Genomic DNA, 14,848 nt, shown 5'->3' on the forward strand with positions numbered 1-14,848 from the left:
TATTTGCTAATAGTTTTCGAGAAACATCATTAAGTTTAGCAACCAACTTTGCGCTAAATTTGAGTCAAAGATTTCTTTTACATAAATGTTAAACTGATTTCTGTAGTTTTATAAATTCACTGCTTAAATACGTTTCTAATGTTCCCTATCGCAATACATTGCGGTCTAACTTTTAGTAGTAAACGGGTGGACCTCAGTCCCCGATGAGGGTGTAGACCCCATGTTTTAAGATAGGGTATAGGGGTATTTTTGAGAGTGGTTGTTATTCAATATATTAGGATAGGGTATAAAACTAGGGGCGCCTAATAGTATTAAGGTAGGACCAGATGAGAGTGATTTTTGGGAGTCTTTTGTTCTGCGAATTTTAGAGGTCATTTGCACCGCCCAGATGGAATTGTACAGGCAGCGCGCACGGGGTTCACCGGAACATTACGCTCGCATCAAATTTCATTGTGCAATATATTGTTTGGTATAGCCGCCGCACTAAATTAAGGATAGCTATAGCCGCCGCAATGTATTAAGATTAGGTTTATTTGCCGCAATTTATCAAAATTAGAACAGCCGCTAAAAGCTGAGAAAATTGAAAAATTTTAAAAGAATGAAATATTAAGGTAAAAAAGACAAATCATTTCAGTAAATCTAAATTCTTTCTTGAACAAACCTGATTCACAATTGTCGTGTTATTTATGTTTATCGCAACAAGTTCTAGAGAAGAAACTTTGCACAGCATCAGCTTTGAAAGAATCAACCCAATAGAGTTCCCTTAAATCTTGCCACTCTGCTTTTTTAGATGAACGAAAGCAATCGTACAAATTATTGTTTGCTAGAGCTATTTTGAGAAGCAAGTGTCCATTTCTAAATCCTTGAATGAGTCCACATTGCAAAATTTGGCCAAAAATTTGTAATAAAGCTCCAGAATACGAAACATTGCGTACTGAAGTATAAAAAAGCCGACTATTATTGGATCGCGTTGTTCAATTTTTGATTGCGCAATTACAAAATGTATAGTTCTTTCGACAAATTGTTAAGTCTTTTAAAAATTTCCCGTTCATAGCTTTGTGAGTCTTTTCAACCTTCAAGTATTTTGTCTCAGTATGTCTGCTTCTGTCCATGATTTGATAATTATAGGAGCGGTTCCCAAACAATTTCATTGACTCTGCTACAACGCTTGATTCAGGATTTTCATCTCCAGCTCTTCTAGCACCAACAAATGACTGAACAAATTGTTGGCAAAGTTTTTGGCGTGTACTGAACCAAGCGATAATATATTGTGACATTTTAGCCCAAGAATAAGGTGAAAAATGAGTAAAGGTGTTAAGACTGTTCCATTCTCCAACTTGAAGCTTGAAATCAACATGCGATAAAGTTGTTTGAGCAAATCGTTATCAATTGCATAACTCCTAGTATAATTGCCTATGTCTGCTTGACTAACATTGAGGTTTTAAAAAAATGGTAGAAAATTTCAGAACTTGTACTTCAACCCATATGGAACTCCAAGATCTCCCTGAACATAACCAAACAATTTTTCTCTTTTCCTAGCAAGGAGAGATTCTTGCGTATGAGGTAGCTTGCGCGGGAACTTGTTTCTCAGTTGATTAATTTCAGATTCATGGTCTTTGAGAGTTTCCCCACTAATTATTTTCCCATAAACTCATCAATATAACATTTGTTCGCAAATAACCTCGTCTCAGTTCGTCATACTATGTCTCTTCCTCTGACATACTTGCTCTTGCTTCGTGACATGCACAAAATTGAAATTAACAACTCACTAGCTCAAATATATTTTTACAGTGAGCACAAAATCCATCTACTCTAAAACATTCATTCTATTTCTGAGTTCCAGTTGAGTACCAACTCTCATTAATGCAGTTAGGACGCTGAGATTGTAGGTACGCAATAACAATCTGAAAATTCCTCGAATTACTGTGCCTAGTTTTAAGCTTTTGAATCAAATTCCCATCTTGTGTAAAGCCCAGTGCGCATTTCTTGACACATTGAAAGGGGTAAAACTGATTAGAGTCTATACCCACAACTGATTTACAAATGTTTCCTGAGTTTAGTTTCCGATATATGTTTGATCCACAACCGTTTTTCTAGTAAAGACAATAGAGGTAACACCGATCGCAAACTCGCTTTTTTATCATGTAAATTTTTTTCAGCGCCAACGAAAGGATAGAATTTATTATTAGTTGATTTGGGCAGACAAATACTAGCCATTTTAGATAATGTGCAATCAAGTTTTAGCATATCAACCCTTTGTCATGATAGAATTCCATCATTTTCTGCATCGATTCTAGTAACGGTAAAACATCTTTGTTGTTCTACTGATTAACAAAGTCTTGAAAAATTGCTATTTGTTCCCGCTCGCGCACAATTTTCAAATAATTGTAGTTGTCAATATCCGAAAGAGGCATCTTCTTCAACCTAAGTTGCTTCAGAGCACTATTCAACAATTTTATGAAATCCGTAGATTCTTTCTCCAAGGGATTGTGATCTCTCAATTTATGAAAGAAACATTCGTAAGGGGGAAGAAAAGTTGCATCCAATCTTTTGGGGAGTGGAACCATTCATTGGGGGAAATCTTTTGGTCTCATTTGTCTTGTAAACTTTTAGGAACATATCAAGTTATTTTGCTCCACCAAGAAAGTTTGGAAGATCGAAAAACTGTACATCACAAAATTTAAAAGATAAAAAATGATTCGCTTTTTTAATAACGGTTGCCTGACTGAATATCGTGCTCGTGAATCGAATATGGTAGTCAAAAAGGTTGTATAAATTTCAATTCATACTTCCCGCTGTTGAATCCAAATACAGGTATATTGTTAACATAACGTTCAAAATGTTGTTGTAGGTCGAAAAGTTGATTTTTCTGAACTTGGAGCAATTGAGTCGACATATCCATTTCCTCCTCCTCAATATACTCAACTTTATTCAATGGAGTACTCTGTGAGTTAGTTTTTCCGTTGGTTTATCTTCTGGAAAACTATTGTCTTATTGCATTTTTTTGGAGGAAAATTTTTCCAATATTCCTGCTTTTTTGCCAGCTAGTTCTTTTGGTTCTTCAACAAAAGTTACAATCAATGTCTTGGGGTCTTTTCTGCATAGGAAAAAAAATTCTTGTAATAAGTTAGAGAAAATTCGCACAGATTGTTTCATGTTTTCCTATCCAAGTAATTGTATTGGTATCTTTTAGCCCATTAAGTAGAACGCAGTTTGATTCGAAATCAAATATAGCTAAATTTTTGAACAGTTTGTGATCTTCCTCATATTTCGTTCAAAATCCTTCAATTTTAATGAATAAAGTTTCTCTTAAAGTGTAAACACTCTTCAGATAAACGTGCTGTATTCTATTCTTGTAAGATTTCACGTGCCGGTTGAAATTACCAGCATGCTTGATTAAAGTATCACAGTGAAGACAGCGGCATCATTTGAGGAACGTGTTGATATCATTACCATAGAAAACGTGGTTGTTGTGGTGCAGTAGATTAATGCTGTTATCATACATCTCAAGATTTCTTTTTGCAAGTTCACCAACAATATCCCCGTCTTCTATGTCAATGTCATAAAAGAATGGGTTGTGTTTTACAGCATTTTCATCAAATATAAGGTGGTCCATTGACATTGCTCAATGTTATCTCAAGTCCCGTGGAGAAAGTCACCGAACAACGTAGCTGCGTTTGTTTCAAGCTCAGTTGATCCATGCAAGATAACATCCACCACTTTAAACAAGCGAAGGTAGACCTTGTAGGTTTCTCCGTATCCAATCGTAACAAGACATTTTACATCTAGTCTTCTCAGCAACTGTTCAGTTATAACACCATTCTAACAATCCTTGGAGATATTGTTGAGAAGATCACTGAAAATTTTCACATTCGTAGTTCATGCATACAACCTTTTTGTGTTTGCTATTTCTTGAGCAAAACTCTCAACCAAATCCGTTTTTCTGCTCTCTCCTGAAGTGAGACTGAGTTCCCTTCAGAACAAAGAAAAGGAGACTTCTCAAAAAGAGTTTTGTTGTCGCGAGCATCATAACATCGGTAATCATCTGTATACACATTTCGCAAAAAAAATTCAAGAGCTAAACTTATTCTTGCAGCACAATTAAGCTTTTCAAACAATTCCTTCAATTTATTTTTGATTTCGCTTGCACTTGAGCTATTAACAGGGAGATTTCTATCAAGAGAAGGCATTGTTTTGGTTTCTTTCTATTATAAATCGAACAAAATTCAAGCAAAGTGTTAAGCAACTGTATCTGAAAACAAAGTAACGTTAAACACAAATATTGTTTTTTTACGCAAAAATAACTTGTATGACTCAATGTTTCTATAAAAGGAAATGATGTGTTTTTTATTAGCATTACAAAAAAGAATTTTCCGGAACATCCTAAGAAATTATCACAATGTTCAATACTACAATGCAGTCAAATACAGAAATATTTGTTCAAATGTATTTTATTCCTTAGAGGAAAATTAGAAAAAATGCTGATTTGTGTTACATTTCATTCAAAACAATACACTTCAACCCAAAAAAGACCTTTTCACAAAAGCTGTTTGTCAAAATTTGGTGCCCTTAGAGAAAACAAATTCTCTTTGTGAACGAACTATTTTTGTCAATTTTTCAATCAAACGTGTTTTTACAATAATATTAGAAAATTAGGGAAGAAAACTCCTTTTGTAATAGAAGATAACTTATAAACAATTTACGTCAACGTAGTTATATTAGAAACAAGAAATCATTCGAACTTCTTTATTAAGGAACTTGTTGTAAAAGCCAACTGTATCTTTTTGTTTCACCTCATTTCCTCTGTTAACATTTTTTTAAATTTTAATGGAATAGTACGTGAAAATTTGTTCATTTAGGAAACACGTTGATCAAGAACCACCAACAAAAATAGAAAAGGTTTTTAAGAGAATTGAAGGCAAAGCAAAAATGTGTAAATTCATTCTTTTTTACAATTTTTTGGACATTTTCACAAAATCCAACAGAATAACCCGATTTTGTAAAAGTCTTGAGTATGCGACATTCTATATTGGAAAATTTGAATATTAGGAGTTTGTTGCAAAACAATCTTTCGATTTATCTGCAGAATTGCATGTCTGCAAACTGCGAATTGCTATTCTTTTGAAAAATTTGTCCCCGATATAATGGAGCATTACAGAATTATATCACAAACAAACTTTGTTCCTCTTCCAAACCAAATAAAATAACTTCTTCACTACAGAGGGCTTTGTATTTCCATTATTACAACAACTACAATGTAATGGGAGAACAAATCAGTTTCAAAATTTAATTAACTAACGCATTTACACAAATATATGACTACAAAATGGAACATTTTCCGATAATGATCTGATTTTTAACGAACTGAAAAAAATTAAAAAATTTATCCGGGCTTATATTTTTTTGGTAAACAATTTAACCTCATTTCAACTTATATTGAGTATTTTAGTAAAAAGCATGGTCAAAAACCTGTACGTACCATTCATTTTCTACCCTGATAGGAATTTTTCCCAGATGTGGATTTTAACAGACGGCATCATTTGAAAAACGTGTTGATATCATTAACATAAAAATGTGGTTGTTGTGGCGCAGTAGATTAATGCTGTTCTCATACAACTCACGGCTTCTTGTTGCAAGTTCAACAACAGAATCCCCGTCTTCTATGTCAATGTTATTAATGATTGGGTTGTGTTTAACAGCATTTTCAACAAATAAAAGGTGGTCCATTGGCATTCCTCGAATGCTATTTCAAGTCCCGTGGAGATCAACCGAAAGACGTCGCTGCGTTTGTTTCAAGCTCAGTTGATCCATGCAAGATAACAGCCACCACTTTAAACAATCGAAGGTAGACCTTGTAGGTTTCTCCGTATCCATTTGTAACAAGACATTTTACATCTAGTCTTCTCAGCAACTGTTCAAATATAACACCATTCTAACATCCCTTGGAGATATTGTTGAGAATATCACAGAAAACTGTCACATTCGTAGTTCATGCATACAACCTTTTTGTGTTTGCTATTTCTTGAGCACAATTCTCAACCAAATCCGTTTTTTCTACTCTATCTTGAAGTGAGACTAATTTCCCTTTAGAACAAAATAAATGAGACTTCTCAAAAAGAGTGTTATTTGTCGTGAGCATCAAAATATTGTTATTCATCTGTATTCACATTTCGCAAAAAAAATCCAAGAACTAAACCTATTTTTGCAGCACAATTAAGCTTTTCAAACACTTCGTTCAATTTATTTTTGATTTCGCTTGCACTTTAGCTTTTAACAGGGAGGTTTCTATCAAGAGAAGGCATTGTTTTGGTTTTTTCTATAATAAATTGAACAAAATTCAGGTAAAGTGTTGAGCAACTGTATCTGAAAACAAAGTAAGATTGAACACAATTTTTGCTTTTTTTACGCAAAAATAACTTGTATGACTCAATATTTCTATAAAATGAAAAGACGTAATTTCTTTTTTAGTAGCATTACAAAAAAGAATTTTCCGGAACCTCCTACGAGATTATCACAAAGTTCCATACTACATTGCATTCAAATACGGAAATACTCATTCAAATGTATTTTATTGCTTAGAGGAAAATTAGAAAAAATGCTGATTTGTGTTACATTTCAATCAAAACAATACACTTCATCCCAAAAAAGACCTTTTCATAAAAACTGTTTGTCAAATTTTGGTGCTCTTAGAGAAAACAAATGCTATTGTGAACGAACTAAATTTGTCATTTTTTCAATCAAACGTGTTTTTACAATAATATTTAAAAAATTAGAGAAGAAAACTCCTTTTATAATAGAAGTTAACTTATAAACAATTGACGTCATATTAAATTACCAGCATGCTTGACTAAAGTATCACAGTGAAGACAGCGGCATCATTTGAAAAACGTGTTGATATCATTACCATAGAAAACGTGGTTGTTGTGGTGCAGTAGATTAATGCTGTTATCATACATCTCAAGATTTCTTTTTGCAAGTTCACCAACAATATCCCCGTCTTCTATGTCAATGTCATAAAAGAATGGGTTGTGTTTTAAAGCGTTTTCATCAAATATAAGGTGGTCCATTGACATTGCTCGAATGTTATCTCAAGTCCCGTGGAGAAAGTCACCGAACAACGTAGCTGCGTTTGTTTCAAGCTCAGTTGATCCATGCAAGATAACATCCACCACTTTAAACAAGCGAAGGTAGACCTTGTAGGTTTCTCCGTATCCAATCGTAACAAGACATTTTACATCTGGTCTTCTCAGCAACTGTTCAGTTATAACACCATTCTAACATCCCTTGGAGATATTGTTGAGAAGATCACAGAAAACTGTCACATTCGTAGTTCATGCATACAACCTTTTTGTGTTTGCTATTTCTTGAGCAAAACTCTCAACCAAATCCGTTTTTCTTCTCTAGCCTGAAGTGAGACTGAGTTCCCTTCAGAACAAAGAAAAGGAGACTTCTCAAAAAGAGTTTTGTTGTCGTGAGCATCATAACATCGGTAATCATCTGTATACACATTTCGCAAAAAAATTCAAGAGCTAAACTTATTCTTGCAGCACAATTAAGCTTTTCAAACAATTCCTTCAATTTATTTTTGATTTCGCTTGCACTTGAGCTATTAACGGGGAGATTTCTATCAAGAAAAAGCATTGTTTTGGTTTCTTTCTATTATAAATTGAACAAAATTCAAGCAAAGTGTTAAGCAACTGTATCTGAAAACAAAGTAACGTTTAACACAAATATTGTTTTTTTTACGCAAAAATAACTTGTATGACTCAATATTTCTATAAAAGGAAATGATGTGTTTTTTATTAGCATTACAAAAAAGAATTTTCCGGAACATCCTAAGAAACTATCACAATGTTCAATACTACATTGCATTCAAATACAGAAATACTTGTTCAAATGTATTTTATTCCTTAGAGGAAAATTAGAAAAAATGCTGATTTGTGTTACATTTCATTCAAAACAATACACTTCAACCCAAAAAAGACCTTTTCACAAAAGCTGTTTGTCAAACTTTGGTGCCCTTAGAGAAAACAAATTCTCTTTGTGAACGAACTATTTTTGTCAATTTTTCAATCAAACGTGTTTTTACAATAATATTAGAAAATTAGGGAAGAAAACTCCTTTTGTAATAGAAGATAACTTATAAACAATTTACGTCAACGTAGTTATATTAGAAACAAGAAATCATTCGAACTTTTTTATTAAGGAACTTGTTGTAAAAGCCAACTGTATCTTTTTGTTTCACCTCATTTCCTCTGTTAACATTTTTTTAAATTTTAATGGAATAGTACGTGAAAATTTGCTCATTTAGGAAACACGTTGATCAAGAACCACCAACAAAAATGGAAAAGGTTTTTAAGAGAATTGAAGTTAAAACAAAAATGTGTAAATTCATTCTTTTTTACAATTTTTTGGACATTCTCACAAAATCCAACAGAATAACCCGATTTTGTAAAAGTCTTGAGTATGCGACATTCTATATTGGAAAATTTGAATATTAGGAGTTTGTTGCAAAACAATCTTTCGATTTATCTGCAGAATTGCATGTCTGCAAACTGCGAACTGCTATTCTTTTGAAAAATTTGTCCCCGATATAATGGAGCATTACAGAATTATATCACAAACAAACTTTGTTCCTCTTCCAAACCAAATAAAATAACTTCTTCACTACAGAGGGCTTTGTATTTCCATTATTACAACAACTACAATGTAATGGGAGAACAAATCAGTTTCAAAATTTAATTAACTAACGCATTTACACAAATATATGACTACAAAATGGAACATTTTCCGATAATGATCTGATTTTTAACGAACTGAAAAAAATTTATCCGGGCTTATATTTTTTTGGTAAACAATTTAACCTCATTTCAACTTATATTGAGTATTTTAGTAAAAAGCATGGTCAAAAACCTGTACGTACCATTCATTTTCTACCCTGATAGGAATTTTTCCCAGATGTGGATTTTAACAGACGGCATCATTTGAAAAACGTGTTGATATCATTAACATAAAAATGTGGTTGTTGTGGCGCAGTAGATTATTGCTGTTCTCATACAACTCACGGCTTCTTTTTGCAAGTTCAACAACAGAATCCCCGTCTTCTATGTCAATGTTATTAATGATTGGGTTGTGTTTAACAGCATTTTCAACAAATAAAAGGTGGTCCATTGGCATTCCTCGAATGCTATTTCAAGTCCCGTGGAGAACAACCGAAAGACGTCGCTGCGTTTGTTTCAAGCTCAGTTGATCCATGCAAGATAACAGCCACCACTTTAAACAATCGAAGGTAGACCTTGTAGGTTTCTCCGTATCCATTTGTAACAAGACATTTTACATCTGGTCTTCTCAGCAACTGTTCAAATATAACACCATTCTAACATCCCTTGGAGATATTGTTGAGAAGATCACAGAAAACTGTCACATTCGTAGTTCATGCATACAACCTTTTTGTGTTTGCTATTTCTTGAGCACAATTCTCAACCAAATCCGTTTTTTCTGCTCTATCTTGAAGTGAGACTAATTTCCCTTTAGAACAAAATAAATGAGACTTCTCAAAAAGAGTGTTATTTGTCGTGAGCATCAAAATATTGTTATTCATCTGTATTCACATTTCGCAAAAAAAATCCAAGAACTAAACATATTTTTGCAGCACAATTAAGCTTTTCAAACACTTCGTTCAATTTATTTTTGATTTCGCTTGCACTTGAGCTTTTAACAGGGAGGTTTCTATCAAGAGAAGACATTGTTTTGGTTTTTTCTATAATAAATTGAACAAAATTCAGGTAAAGTGTTGAGCAACTGTATCTGAAAACAAAATAAGATTGAACACAATTTTTGCTTTTTTTACGCAAAAATAACTTGTATCACTCAAAATTTCTATAAAATGAAAAGACGTAATTTCTTTTTTAGTAGCATTACAAAAAAGAATTTTCCGGAACCTCCTACGAGATTATCACAAAGTTCCATACTACATTGCATTCAAATACGGAAATACTCATTCAAATGTATTTTATTGCTTAGAGGAAAATTAGAAAAAATGCTGATTTGTGTTACATTTCAATCAAAACAATACACTTCATCCCAAAAAAGACCTTTTCATAAAAACTGTTTGTCAAATTTTGGTGCTCTTAGAGAAAACAAATGCTATTGTGAACGAACTAAATTTGTCATTTTTTCAATCAAACGTGTTTTTAAAATAACATTTAAAAAATTAGAGAAGAAAACTCCTTTTATAATAGAAGATAACTTATAAACAATTGGCGTCATATTAAGTTATACTAGAAACAAGAAATCATTCGAACTTCTTTATTAAGGAACTTGTTGTAAAAGCCAACTGTATCTTTTTGTTTCACCTCATTTCCTCTGTTAACATTTTTTTAAATTTTAATGGAATAGTACGTGAAAATTTGCTCATTTAAGAAACACGTTGATCAAGAACCACCAACAAAAATGGAAAAGGTTTTTAAGAGAATTGAAGGTAAAACGAAAATGTGTAAATTCATTCTTTTTTACAATTTCGTGGACAGTTTCACAAAATCCAACGGAATAACCCGATTTTGTAAAAGTCTTGAATATGCGACATTCTATTTTAGAAAATTTGAATATTAGGAGTTTGCTGCAAAACAATCTTTTGATTTATCTTCAGAATTGCATGTCTGCAAACTGCGAATTGCTATTCTTTTGAAAAATTTGTCCCCGATATAATGGAGCATTACAGAATTATATCACAAACAAACTTTGTTCCTCTTCCAAACCAAATAAAATAACTTCTTCACAACAGAGGGCTTTGTATTTCCATTATTACAACAACTACAATGTAATGGGAGAACAAATCAGTTTCAAAATTTATTTAACTAACGCATTTACACAAATATATGACTATAAAATGGAACATTTTCCGATAATGATCTGAATTTTAACGAACTGAAAAAAATTTATCCGGGCTTATATTTTTTGGTAAACAATTTAACCTCATTTCAACTTATATTGAGTATTTTAGTAAAAAGCATGGTCCAAAAACCTGTACGTACCATTCATTTTCTACCCTGATAGGAATTTTTCCCAGATATGGATTTTAACAGACGGCATCATTTGAAAAACGTGTTGATATCATTAACATAAAAATGTGGTTGTTGTGGCGCAGTAGATTAATGCTGTTCTCATACAATTCACGGCTTCTTTTTGCAAGTTCAACAACAGAATCCCCGTCTTCTATGTCAATGTTATTAATGATTGGGTTGTGTTTAACAGCATTTTCAACAAATAAAAGGTGGTCCATTGGCATTCCTCGAATGCTATTTCAAGTCCCGTGGAGATCAACCGAAAGACGTCGCTGCGTTTGTTTCAAGCTCAGTTGATCCATGCAAGATAACAGCCACCACTTTAAACAATCGAAGGTAGACCTTGTAGGTTTCTCCGTATCCATTTGTAACAAGACATTTTACATCTGGTCTTCTCAGCAACTGTTCAAATATAACACCATTCTAACATCCCTTGGAGATATTGTTGAGAATATCACAGAAAACTGTCACATTCGTAGTTCATGCATACAACCTTTTTGTGTTTGCTATTTCTTGAGCACAATTCTCAACCAAATCCGTTTTTTCTGCTCTATCTTGAAGTGAGACTAAGTTCCCTTTAGAACAAAATAAATGAGACTTCTCAAAAAAAGTGTTATTGTCGTGAGCATCAAAATATTTTTATCCATCTGTTTTCACATTTCGCAAAAAAAATCCAAGAGCTAAACCTATTTTTGCAGCAAAATTAAGCTTTTCAAACACTTCGTTCAATTTGTTTTTGATTTCGCTTGCACTTGAGCTTTTAACAGGGAGGTTTCTATCAAGAGAAGGCATTGTTTTGGTTTTTATCTATAATAAATTGAACAAAATTCAGGTAAAGTGTTGAGCCACTGTATCTGAAATCAAAGTAAGATTGAACACACTTTTTGCTTTTTTTTACGCAAAAATAACTTGTATGACTCAATATTTCTATAAAATGAAAAGACGTAATTTCTTTTTTAGTAGCATTACAAAAAAGAATTTTCCGGAACATCCTACGAGATTATCACAAAGTTCCATACTCTATTGCATTCAAATTCGGAAATCGGAAATACTCATTCAAATGTATTTTATTGCTTAGAGGAAAATTAGAAAAAATGCTGATTTGTGTTACATTTCAATCAAAACAATACACTTCATCCCAAAAAAGACCTTTTCATAAAAACTGTTTGTCAAATTTTGGTGCTCTTAGAGAAATCAAATGCTATTGTTAACGAACTAAATTTGTCATTTTTTCAATCAAACGTGTTTTTACAATAATATTTAAGAAATTAGAGAAGAAAACTCCTTTTATAATAGAAGATAACTTATAAACAATTGACGTCAACGTAGTTATATTAGAAACAAGAAATCATTCGAACTTCTTATTAAGGAACTTGTTGTAAAAGCCAACTGTATCTTTTTGTTTCACCTCATTTCCTCTGTTAACATTTTTTTAAATTTTAATGGAATAGTATGTGAAAATTTGCTCATTTAAGAAACACGTTGATCAAGAATCACCTACAAAAAATGGAAAACGTTTTTAGGGGTATTGAAGGTAAAACAAAAATGTGTAAGTTCATTCTTTTTTACAATTTCTTGGACATTTTCACAAAATCCAGCAGAATAACCCGATTTTGTAAAAGCCTTGAATATGCGACATTCTATATTAAAAAATTTGAAAATAAGGAGTTTATTGCAAAACAATCTTTCTATTCATCCGCAGAATTGCATGTCTGCAAATTGCGAAACGCTATTCATTTTGAATTTTGTCTCGGATATAATGGAGCATTACAGAATTATATCACAAACAATCTTTGTTCCTCTTCCAAACCAAATAACAATAACTTCTTCACTACAGAATGCATTGTTTTTCAATTATTACAACAACTACAATGTAATGGGAGAACAAATCAGATTTGGAATTTACTTACCTAACGCATTTATACAAATATATGACAAAAAATAGAACAATTTCCGATAATGATCTGAATTTTAACGAACTGAAAAAATTTATCAGAGCTTAAAAATTTTGGTAAAAAATTTAACCTCATCTTAACTTAAATAGAGTATTTTAGCAAAAGCATGGTCGGTAACCTGTACGTACCATTCATTTTCTACCCTGTTAGTATTTTTTACCCAGATGTGGATTTACGACAGCTCTTCCAAAAATTTGAACCTGAAGGAAACTTTTTCCAGTAAAATCTTTCATCTTTGGTTACTGTTCTCTGATTGGACAGAGCAAACTATATAAAGAGAATGTTAATTTAGCCATTATAATTTGATCCAATTTCTCTGAAAACAACATCGTTACTGTTTCTCACCATTATACAAAAATTCATCAACACCTTAACCTACTATCGATTTCCGACATTCAAATTCTTCTTATTTAAAAAACTTTTTTTTGGTTCTAACTTTTGTTTATGTCTAATTTAGACATTCGTTTTTTCTTCCCAAAAATTAAAATTTTCTGCTTTCTAAATTGATTTCCACAATTTTACCTTGTTCTCCACAGCACCCTTTGCTCCAATCTCAACACTTTCGTACAAAAAATCTCTTCTATAATTTAATCCAAAATGGGCTTCACTGTTCAAAATAATAACCTTCTCTACTCAGTTTCGTTCACCGAGGAGACTCCTCGGATAGGAAATCGAGATTTATCGAACGGACTGTTTGATTCTGATTCTGTGATCACTTTACTAATTACTGTATGGCACATTATTGAGCACCAGCGACAACAGTTTGACAGGTATCGTCAGGGACAGATTGCAATCACAGAGATTCAGCTTGGAACTCACGCAATGGGACACGAAGTTGCTTTTAGTAGTGGACACCACTATTCTCACTTTAATGGATCTAATTTTCCTATCAACTACGTAGCTGGAAGTATTCAGTACACACTTCCATTGGAGGAAAGGCCAATTTCAAAGAGCTGGGTCACTACACGGGAGGTATGTCAGGTATCAAGACCCGGGATAGAAAACAATTTTCTCCAAATAGTTTCAAGAGCTCATAGTAGACAACAAAGCTAGTTGAATATCAATACTAGTACAACCTCCTCATTTAACAATATGGAAAACTTTGATCCAACGCAGTGGCTGGCTACCTTGACTCCAAACTGATCTCACGCAGGATTTGACACCACAAAAATTTAATCTCAGTTTGGCCGGGAGCTTGTCTATTTTTCCGCATCAGGCAGGTTTGGTTTCCAATTTTAAACAGAAAATTTTTGTTTACATTTTTCTTAAATCCAACAAAGTCTCAAACATATGATAAACGTAAGAAAAAGCTGACATTTTGGGAAAGTTTAGCACGTTTTTGTTTTGTTTTCCACTTTCAATTCATTTCAGTCAGTTTAGAAGAAAATATTTTGCAGGGGTTCGTTTTTGTTCGGCAGGCAGCAAATTTATAAATAATAATCATCCCGATTGTATTAATGGGCTTAGATGCCAATTAGTTACAACTGTGCACTGTATATATTTCCCTCTATAAACATCAAAATCAAAATGTCGGGTGAAAAATTGTTTAAAAATTTTAAACTAAATTCAAACGTCGTCTAACCTGTTTTTTCCTTCATTTTTGATGACTAGCAAATTTGTTCAACAAGTTCAGCTCGCGATTCTATTGAGAAGAAAATTCTGATCCGTTAAATGCACGAATATTAGTAAAGAAGAGTAACAAAGTACAGCAATGGTACAAAATTAAAGCCAGAAGAAATTAGGTTTCCGAAATCTTTGGAAATATTTGATTAAAGGCTTGTCAACCGCGTTCAATTCCTCTATGAAACAACTTAAAAATCCCAAATTCAA

General features: G+C 32.8%; 1 protein-coding gene across 1 annotated transcript in view; it reads left to right on the forward strand.

Moving 5' to 3' along the window:
* The first annotated feature begins 6,792 nt into the window (after nucleotides 1–6,792).
* Nucleotides 6,793–14,848, forward strand: part of LOC142351748 (WD repeat-containing protein 19-like) — a 378,166-nt gene continuing 370,110 nt past the window's right edge. Inside the window, exon 1 of the mRNA XM_075403894.1 lies at nucleotides 6,793–6,803. The gene's annotated coding sequence lies outside the window, so the exon portion shown is untranslated. The remainder of the gene's footprint in view (nucleotides 6,804–14,848) is intronic.

The sequence above is a fragment of the Convolutriloba macropyga genome, chromosome 13 (genome assembly GCF_964194025.1).
Source record: "Convolutriloba macropyga chromosome 13, txConMacr16.3, whole genome shotgun sequence".
Taxonomy (NCBI): Eukaryota; Metazoa; Xenacoelomorpha; order Acoela; family Convolutidae; genus Convolutriloba; species Convolutriloba macropyga.